Genomic DNA, 10,679 nt, shown 5'->3' with positions numbered 1-10,679 from the left:
CTATGACTGTGATGCTGGCTCATTTTAGTTTGTTAATACGGTATGTAACATGTAATCTGTGTATTTTTTGACTTCTCTTAATTTTTCATGTTAACAAGCTGTAGAAACACAATGGTAGTTGTAAGATTTTTTGCACTTAAAGGGCACGTAGATTTTTCATGGTCACATCCTGTATGTTACAGCATAGACTTTTTGAAGGCATTTTTCCTTCTGCTCAAAGCATCTTGGTGTGTATTAATATCAATATAAACATCTTTTGGGACTTCAGACTTGCATATGTGTCTAATCCATCACAGTGAAGTCAAGTCTGCATTAATTTATGTCAAAGCTACATTATTGTTATGAGGTTATGCGGTACAGTGTTTATTTCATATCAATCTGCCCTTAAGCTTCATTACTACACAACAACATATTGCTGATTCACTTTCATACCATACAGAACTGAGTAGAAACCGGTCTGTCCAAAATCTAAAACTATAGTGCAAGAAAGGGTCAGAAAATAGTAGAAAAAGGATGTGAAATGTAGTTAAAAGCTAAGGCTTGAAATCACACTGGAATGGACCTTTAAATGAGCATGGTTAAATAAATTCTGCATCATATTATATCTGTATCATGTAAAAAGTACCTCACTCCCTGCCTCATACATAGTATATAATTTAAATCGTATTTGTCACTACATTGGATAAATAGTTAAGGTTGTAAATGACCAATCTCTGGATTTGCCCACTCCTGTCTCATTTAAAATGAATAACCAGGGGCTGGTTGTGGACTGTGTGAACAGATCCTAATGAGGATGGTAAGATTCCACTGCTACAAGATAAGTTTTAATGAGAAACAAACCCAAAACTAAATCTGGGCTAGGTGGTACTTTGTTTTACAGCCAGTAATTGCCAAGTTTACCAGGTATTTGAGCTGTGATTATTGTACAATTACATATATAGTAACAGGGAATAACATAATGTAAGTACAATCTGTACCTCATATTATCTAAGTAATTTCGAGTCATTATTGAAAATAGGTTATTATCTATAGTTAGTGCCATTAAATGTTAGTGAAGATACTACAGTAGCAGGTTTCTCCTGCTTGCCAATGAAACCCAGTTGCTGCAGGTTTAGCTTCTACAAGGTCTGAGAGTCTGAATTTGGTGCAAATCAAGCAAAAGAAAAAATGTAGTAAACAGTAAGAGCACAACCTGCCACCATGGTCAAACGTGCTCACCACTTGTTCACTCACTCTGGGATGCTGAGTGGACGCTGTGTGAGAATATGCAACCTAAAATTGGTCTTCTGCTTCTGTTTCAGTAAACCTACCTAAAGTAGTAAACATCTGCAAGGTGAAGCAAAACAGCTGATTGATTTCTGAAAACACAATATAATGTCACACAACCTCCATCATGACACTGTCAACAACCTTCTGTGTCCCTCTTCTCAGACAGATGGAGGTGCAAGGGAAGCCTGAAATTCTGGCAAAGAGCCTGAGAAAGAGATGTGGGGCTTTAGAGGAATACACACATCTGTCAGCTTTACCGAGTAACACTAAATGCGCTGTGGCTCATTAACACTACTATGGAAATTGCCTCTTATTTCTTATACAGGCTTTTAATTTGTCTTTCATTGCCAGATGGCATTGTTTGCCTGTTACAAACCACTGACCCAGAGCTTTTTCTTCTTGTCTGACTGTTGTGGTGTTGTGTGCAGAGCTGTGGGCTTAATATACATGGATAGAAACTCTCCTAAAGAGAGAGAGAGAGAGAGAGAGAGAGAGAGAGAGAGAGAGAGAGAGAGAGACACACACACACACACACACACACACACACACACACACACACACACACACACACACACACACACACACACACACACACAAACGGAGATGAATGGAGAACTTATTTCATTCCTGGATGTCTGTCAGAATGTTTTTATGAATACAGATGGCAGCTGGGGCTGCACTGACAGGTAGCCAGACAGACAGTTGAGCAGCTGTTCATTTGTCCTAATGGAAAGTACTTTGTGACATGTCCCTGCTGCCCCAAAGATTTTCTTTGACACAGAACACATACCTGCAACCCATCACATTAAACCTCCCAACACATTACTATTTTTGCCTCCAAGTAGCTCAGTTACCACATCACAGCATGGACGCACTACAACAGCGCTGTTTGAAGTTTGTCTTCCTGGGCATGTTGGCTACTTTCTCACTTACTCTTTCTAAGAGATAGTGAGACTTAGCTCACTTAGCTATATCTCGGTCCACCTAATCTTTCTGCTACATTTTTGATCCTCCCTAGATGGTGGATAAATCCTATCACACTATCTAGAGAAGGAAAAACCATACACAAATGGAAAAAATATGTTACACCTTAGAGGGAACATCTCACAAAAAAGGTCTTAAACTCTGAATGATAGAGACAGGCACTAATTTTGTATTTCTAGGCCCCTTTGTAATAAAATTCGGAGGTAGACGTCACAAAAATAAAAGTCAAATTTAGAAAGAAATCCCTGAGAGTTAAACATGAATCATGTACATTTTCAAACAGGCACTTGTCTTTTCTTTATCTGCTTTCAAAAGCAGCTTAACTCTCAGCAGAACAAGGTGTAGACAGAAAAAATCTGTAAAAAAGGCACCATTTTCATTGTGCCTGCATGAAGCTGAAATGAAACCAAATGCACATGATCATTCATCTTCCCACACAATCCTATACAGTGTCTGTGAATGGCATTGGCAATTTACCGCTCTGTCTAACCCCACACCTTGCTTTGTACCCTTCCCCCTATCTTTAATCCTGCATACAGTAAGTGTGCCTGGAGAGTTAATGAGCTTACCTGTATCTTTATTAAATTTCAACAGCTTCTGCTCAGGCTGTTTCCAAAGACAGATTTTCGATGACATTCAGCAAAGCCGCTTTTCTACCTTTGCAGAACATGGCAGCCCTCATATTTGTCAGAGTAGGTGAGTTAAAAAAAAAGAAAGAAAATAATCTTCAAGCAATACAGGCACACAGTGTGTTAAATAACCACGTGCTTTAAAAGCCCTGACAGTAATTTAAGCGTTATAGCGGATGTATTACATTGGTTATCTATCTGGACAGTCCCTCTTCAATGATCACACTGGAGGGTTCTTCCTCTAGGAGTCTTTTAACTCTCGGACAACCAACAATGTGACAGTCAACACCTCATTTCTGCCATAGTTCAGTGTCCTCCCCTGTTCATGTCAAAACTGTACGTCTACAATCATGCAACCACTGCTAAACCGCACGCCATGAATAACTCACAGTTATTCACAGACAGTGCATCTTCACCTTTATAATTTTACACCATTTTAAAATTTAAACTTACACAGTTGGTGTTCAAAACATTTTAAGAAATAAGTAACTGTCAACTGTGCACTGAACATCTCAGTGTATCTATTGCTCTATTCTATTTTTACTTATTCTGAGAATTTCCCACACCAGACATCATATATTATATAATATATCTATCAAGCAAAGAAATGGATTGTTACACTTTTTCACTGTCATCACTGTTTGAACTGCACATCAATTAATCTTTTAAAATACACGGTCAAATCCCGTGAGATGCTTTATTCTTGGTAGTCCCACTGTAGGTGTTTTTTGGTCTCGAGTGGACTCACTCTTCACACCATCGTGACTAATTATACATTGTTTGAATGTCTCATGATTCTGTGTGCAAAAATTTTAGGTGCTACTACAGGCTTTATATATAAGATATTAATAAGAAATACTGACATACACACATACAGTGTTTGTGCCTCTGTAACTTTGGTTCAGTGTTTCGTATACTCATTCTGACTCTCAGGTTGTAAAATTCAGAGTTCCTTTCAAAGGAGACAAGGTTATGAAGAAAAACAATAACCTTTTCATTTTGGGTACATTATTTGTGGGCTTGTGCACAACAATGGGGGTTTCTGGTAACAGGTTAACAATTGATCTATGGGGCTTTCTCACAGCATATATGTGTTACTTGTCATAGTAGGAAAAACACATGTTACTAGTAACATTAACAATGTCTGCTCTATGCAGGTGTCCCGGTAAGCCATGACTGTGACAGTGAGGCAGCATGTAGCACACCAGGATCTGAAACTGAGGCTGCTGAATGGAATTCAGTCATCATTCTTTTCATTATTTACACCTGTGCTCTTCCTGCTGTGACATGTCTTCCTTGAAGACATTTCTGCTGAAACTTTCTTTTGTTTGCCTGACTTTTCTTCTTTGTCTCATATTTTATGGCAGCAGCATACAACAAAATGGTACATTACTGCAGCCACCTGTGGAGGCTGTGACTCAGGAGGTAGTGCAGGTTTTCCACTAATCAGAACTGTCCTTGGGCAAGATAATGAACCCCAAATTGCCCTGATGGTAAATATGATGGTGATATAAATGAACAAGTAACAAATGAAAGATATAATATAAGAACAACAAATAAATGAACAATACATTTTTTATGCTTTGGAACAATATGATCATATACCGTAGATAACTCACTCTTATCCACACTACTGATCCACGATGAGATGTTCATTTGTACTTTACAAGTATAAAGACTACCGGAAAAAGATTGAATCTGCAAATAATGTCAGTAAGGGGTCCCACATTTCTGTAAAGTGGTAAGACTACTACAAGCATAATGCTAACTAACAAGTCTACTATAGCCAACAAATTAACAAAAAAATTACATATCTGATGAAAGAAATCAGCAGGCAGTTCCTTTGAAACAGAAAATTGTGAAAAACTCTCCACGTTTTCAGATAAGCCCACTGTGAGCTTGTGTGTGGACAGGCAGCTGGCCTTAAGATTTCTAACACATTAATATTCCTCTGAGCAAACTTAACACTTGATGGACAATGTGGCTTGCCATTTTAAGTGGTCTCTCACAATTCTTTTCTAGTGCATCTTCAGTCTTTATCAAAAGGACTGAGATGTCAAGAGGCATCACATTATTAGCATTTGAATAGAATTAGCAGGTAATACCCATCATGACCTGTTTTATGCAGCATCGCTGCTCAGCATGCGGTGATAAATATTACTTCCTAATGTATATACAGACTTACCAAATTATGGATGATGAAATAACTGAGCAAATGTAGACTGATGAATGGAGAATTAAATGATTGCAAATCTGTGCAAACATGACTGATTTTTAATAATTTAACAAGTGGACTTTGATTGTCCTCCATCTGAAAATCTGACCAATAAATTAAATCTAAAATTGCAAAAGTTTCAAGGACATACTCACACACTTACACTCAGCACATCTTTACTCTAACCGGATTTGTTTGTGCATATGTCTATTCTCTGTATCCACACATGCAGTCAAACAAACACATATGTACAATTGTCCTTCGTAACCTGCCTCTAACCTGACAGATAGGGCACAAATCCTGCCCCATCCCTTCCTTTTTGTGACAGCGATTTCTGGCCAACTATGCCACTGTATCACCCAGGGTAAACACAGTGTGTATCTCAGAGCTAGTGAAGCAATCATGCAAGGCCCGGACTAATCTGTGACACCCGTGAGCCATCCCCCAAGACAGACCAGCACTGACAGGGCCCTGCTGCCCTGTGCCTGGTGCTACACCCGTCACCACTAAGGTCTTTATCAGCGGGACAGATGGATTGCAGGCAAACATATTCTGCTGGTCATCATAGAGGAGAGAGGTAAGGAAAAAGAGAGAGGGAGAGAGGGAGTGCAGCCAGAAAGACAGACAAGCTCAGAGAAAGACCGAGAAATTGAGTGCAAATAAAAAAAAAAAAATACAGAGACTGGCTGTCAGGGAGTTTGAGTGACAGGAGTGATAAGGTCCATCATGGTCTTGTTATGAGAAGCAGGGGGAAATAGGCGCAGTCAGACATGGCATAGAATTAGCAGAGCCAGAGAGAAGACGAGACAAGGAGAGCAAGCGCTGAGGAAGAGAACGAAGAGGGGATGAGGACAGTGGTGGACGAGGAAGAATGAAATAACAGGGAAGGCAAGAAACGTGAAGGGCAAAAGGTGTTCAGTGTGGGGGAGCACACAAAAGTATGTCAGTGTCTCCTCACATACCAGCATTAACTAGTGCAAAATTTAACAATACCCACAAAATTCCCAAGTATGTGAGTAAGACAGTGTAATATAAAATTCAATACAGCACAAAATGTCCCAGAGACAGTGGACCTAAAACTAAGAGTAAACACACAGAGATAATATAACCCTAGCTGCGATTGAGATAAGAAATTCATCAGGAGAAATATCCATTTTCGTTGCAGGAGCATACATATCAGGAACTTTCAGATGACAGATCTACCAAGGGAATCCATATCAGTTTTCTTCTTGTTTCCCCTCCTCAAACAAAAAAAAAAAAACAGGATTAGACCCTTGCTATAAAAATTAATCAGGTCTGAGCCCAATCCCCTACAGAAGGCACTTTGGTAGCAGAATGTAATACATGTCCTAGTAAGTAATAAGGATATGTTAGCAGTAAGGCTACCTGAGCTTGTGATTTTTATGATTTTAAAAACGGAAGATAGAATCATTCATCCTTAAAAAAGAACTAAATAAGCGATAAGGAAATGGCAGTTTGGCATACTTGATTATAAATCTTTCATGAAAGGCTTTAAAGATTCTCTATACATTTGAATTTCAGAATCACAGGTTGCACGTTGAATTGCAACATTTAACATCAGCTAACTCTTCACTTCTTTTCACTTCTGAAGAGAGAGCGCTGATTTACATTTGAACTTTCCTTGCGGTTTAGACTCAGTTAATGTTTGGTTTGACTTTACTTTACTTTCATATTTTTACAACCCTATATATCTAAATCTGTAAATAGTTACACACACAAACAGCTGACCAGTGTGGAAGCAGATGTTGTTTGCCTTTGATTTGTTCTATCTGTGATTTGAGCTTGTGATCTGTGGTGGTCCCATTAAGGAGAGGCAGCTAATGTTAGCTAGACCCTCCTTCCTTTCTACAATGTGGGACAAACACAACACCAAGTTTGGAGGGGCAGCCATGACTCAGCAGGTGTTGAAATAACATAAACGAAAAGAAATGTCTGTTAGAATCACTGCTAACGTTAACAAGTATCCATGTGGATGATTGTCAGACTAGCTTGCTAGCTCCCACTTTTTGCTTGAAATAGCCTATTAATACCGTGATGGAGACTCTCAAATGTTTGACATTGTAAATGGACGGATGTCTTAAATTGCTAATGGTACATTACCAATGCTCTGTGTGCCTGTGTAGAAAGGGGAAAAAATTATCTTGTATCTATGCTCGTAGACAAAACAGGGAAGTGACATGCTCCAGTCAGTAGCGTACCGTGGAAGTTAAGAGCGTGTCTCCTAGCAACATTGGCTCTAAAATATTAAGCAACTGCTGCCAGAGGCCTGAAGCTTCACAGCTGTGTCCTGTGTGGATGTCAACCTACTGTCATGGCTCTACATTACAAAAGGCTCCAAATACTTGATAAGAACTTTCAAAATAAGTAAAAAAAAAGGGGTTCCAAACTTTTTTTCCTGTTTATTTATCTTAGTCAATAGCAACTAATGACAGCATATCTACTATAAACCATAATCAGGAGCTGAAAAATATTCATTTTCAAAGCATGAAAATGATCTTCACATGTTCTGTAATTCTTTAACATTACAATTTCAAAAACTTCAATGCAGAAAGATGAATTTGAGAGGAAAAGAACAGTGTCCCTGTAGGCAGATCTGAGGATCTAGGCAGAGACTTCACAATTTATGAATAGCTGTCTCTATGCATAGAACTGCAGTAGGTAGGTCTGAAGGAAAACAGAGGCACCCTACATGGGCATTATGTTTGCTGAATTCAAACAAAATGTCAACGGATAAAACCCAGCTACGGTGGATGTAATGAATAATAACAGGACAGAACACATTCTCCCCTGTACATTCATTTGCTTCTTTTTTTCTTTTCCTCTCCCGTATCTTCTATGTTGGACTCTTTCTACTCATCTTTTCATCCTTCTCTCTGTCTTTCTCTGCTTGAGTTCAGCTCACAAACTGGAAGAAGGCCTTTTAAAGCTTACATCTGGTCTGTAGGAGGTGGTGTCTTCAGAAAGGCAACTCAAGATTCTTATAAAGAAAAGGGTTTTGGAAAGTTCTATGAAAAGACTTGAGTATTTAGTTAAATAATTTATACGGTGAAAGCTTGAGAGCTGCCACTGACACAGACTCAGCACCGATACACACTCGCAAACACACTCACAATGTGATGGCGGTCATCTCAGAGGTCATAGATGATTAATCGGCAGGTTGGAATCGGTCAGGAAGAGTGGAGGGTAGAGGATTTATACATGGAGCTTAGCACCTTCAAACACTTGTTTTTTAAAAGCTCCATTTCTCCACGCCGTTAAACGGATCTCTTCCTGCTGAGAAATGAGAACATTAACTGGGACACGGACATGGTGCACTCTGCATGGCCCTGCCGAGCCCTCTGAGCTGTAACATTTCACATCTGAGCTGCGCTCCTTACAAGCTCTCTTGACACCCCAATGCATCATGGGAGGGCTGTAGGGGAGGTTTGGCTGGGGCAAAGCACAATGTGTCTCAAAATCTGACAACAGCTTAGGGCATTTCCATTAAAAACCACACAACTCAATGTTACAACTGCACCTTAAGGTGCAAGGAGAGTCTTTTTTTAATTTTTATTTTATTTTATTTATTTATTTTTTACAGGACCTCATTCTTTTTTCCTGCTTTCACACCTCCAGAGGTGAGAAGGAGGGATGAAGAAAAGAAAACAGCCATAGTGGCAGCTTTTGACAAATTCATCATGAGTTGACACAAACAGGCAATAGGTACAACTTATTGTGTGCTATTTTCAGTTGTTTTGTACATGTACATTTTATTTTATAGCGTGACTCGCAGGCGCCGGTTTAGTCTATTAGCTTTTCACTAATGCCCCAAGGCACTGCTGACTAAACAAACCATCACTGAACCACAACACATCTACTCCCACTCCTGCTCACAGATTCCCTTATCTTGCCTCTGCACCCCTATCACTCAGATGCGGGGGTCATGATGCGTTCTTATATGTCACATATGTTCTTTGCACACATATGTACACCCTGTGTTTAGTGATGGGGGGTTTGAAGCAAAGGCTCCAAGGTGCGTCCCGTGTAAGAAGGGGTGTGCCAAATGAAGTGCCACTTCGAGGCATCGCATTGTCAGGAACACGTCACGTTGTTTCAAGGCCTTGACACCCAGCACTTGGGGTGCTGAGGGTGGTAGGTTGGTTCACGTTTGTCAATATAGCAGAGTTTGTACAAGAGTTTACCAGAGAATTTTTTATTATTAGGAGTAGAAGTAACATGAGTAGTAGTAGCATTGAAAAGTGAGGATTTGCTCCATACACAAAAACTTGTGTATCCTCACCTGTACCACAGGGTACTGAAGTTCTTATGTTCACCAGCATTCTCAGCGCCATGTGAGATGATGTTTTCTGAGGCTGGGGAGGTGATTTGTAAGAAGAGCAACCACCCCAAGCCAGGCACAGTGAAGAAAGTTCTGTTTTTAATAAAAATCAATAAAAATGTCCCCTCCTTTCTCTCCCCCATTTGCACTGTACTGCTCAGTGTACTCCCCGCAAGCACAACACAAATGTCTTCCTGTCAGTCATATTTATTAACAACCCTTTATAAATATGTTTGATAAGTAATGAGTCAATGACATAGGTAAAAGAAGCAATAGCAGGGCCATATTGTTCTCTTCCTCACTGCCTCAGGAAACTTCCTTTGAAAGCACAGGTAGCAAACCTGTGATAAGTGCAGGACTTTTCCACAGCTTGACCTTTAGCAGACAAGGACAAAAATATTTTTATATGAAAAAGCTAAAGGACACCACTTACATGTATATATATATATATATATATATATATATATATATATATATATTACATCTTTGAGTTGGTGAAAGCATGTGTACATGAAATGTGGGGGCAACTGAGCATAGTGAAGGTGACTTGACAAAAAAGTTAGTTGTGTGACTGTGCAGTGATATTTGCTGAGGATTTCAATAGTGAGTTCATCTGTCAAGCGATCCCAAGAGTTAAAAAGTGTCTGCATCAGCCAATGCAACATTATGTAGTAGTGCTGTGCAGCTCCACCTATAACCTGTGGGTTGGGCATGTTCGGATAAGCTACCAGTAAATATCATGGGTTTGGGCTAATCAGGTCAAAAAAATGACAAAGCAGCCTTTCGTTATAAATAACTTACAGAAGCACTGCATGCAATAGGCTTTGTGTTATAGGCTCTCTGACTTGCGTGCATAAGACTAGCCTGGGATTACTGGTCCAGGTTCCACCTCTCTCTCTCTCTCTCTCTCTCTCTCTCACACACACACACACACACACACAAAAAGGTTCGAAATAGAGACCTTTATTGCTATTTTTTCTCTTTCTACTGGTATATTTTACCATTTCTTAAAGACGTTTGCCACTTTTCTGATCTGAACTCATGTCAGACTGACATTGATACATTAATCATTCAGTGTTAAGCAACAAATCTTAACAATTCCTGGAAAGGTGTTTCAAATTAAAAGCATTTGTGGGCTCAAATGGCATCGTCCCTTTCTTCTCTGGAAGGCTTGGAATGTAAAACATCTGTAGAAGTGTTGGCTGTAGTTTAATATTGAGCAAAAGAATGGCAAAGTAGAAGC

General features: G+C 39.4%; 1 protein-coding gene across 2 annotated transcripts in view; it reads right to left on the bottom strand.

Moving 5' to 3' along the window:
- The window catches only part of cdh13 (cadherin 13), a 298,033-nt gene that overhangs the window by 60,640 nt on the left and 226,714 nt on the right, over positions 1-10,679 (bottom strand). The gene's annotated exons all lie outside the window — the stretch shown is intronic.

This window comes from Seriola dumerili, unplaced genomic scaffold, assembly GCF_002260705.1.
Source record: "Seriola dumerili isolate Sdu_G_001 unplaced genomic scaffold, Sdu_1.0 BDQW01000147.1, whole genome shotgun sequence".
NCBI classification, from domain to species: domain Eukaryota; kingdom Metazoa; phylum Chordata; class Actinopteri; order Carangiformes; family Carangidae; genus Seriola; species Seriola dumerili.
Note: the sequence above shows the minus strand (reverse complement) of the source record. Positions and strands in the feature narration are given on the sequence as shown.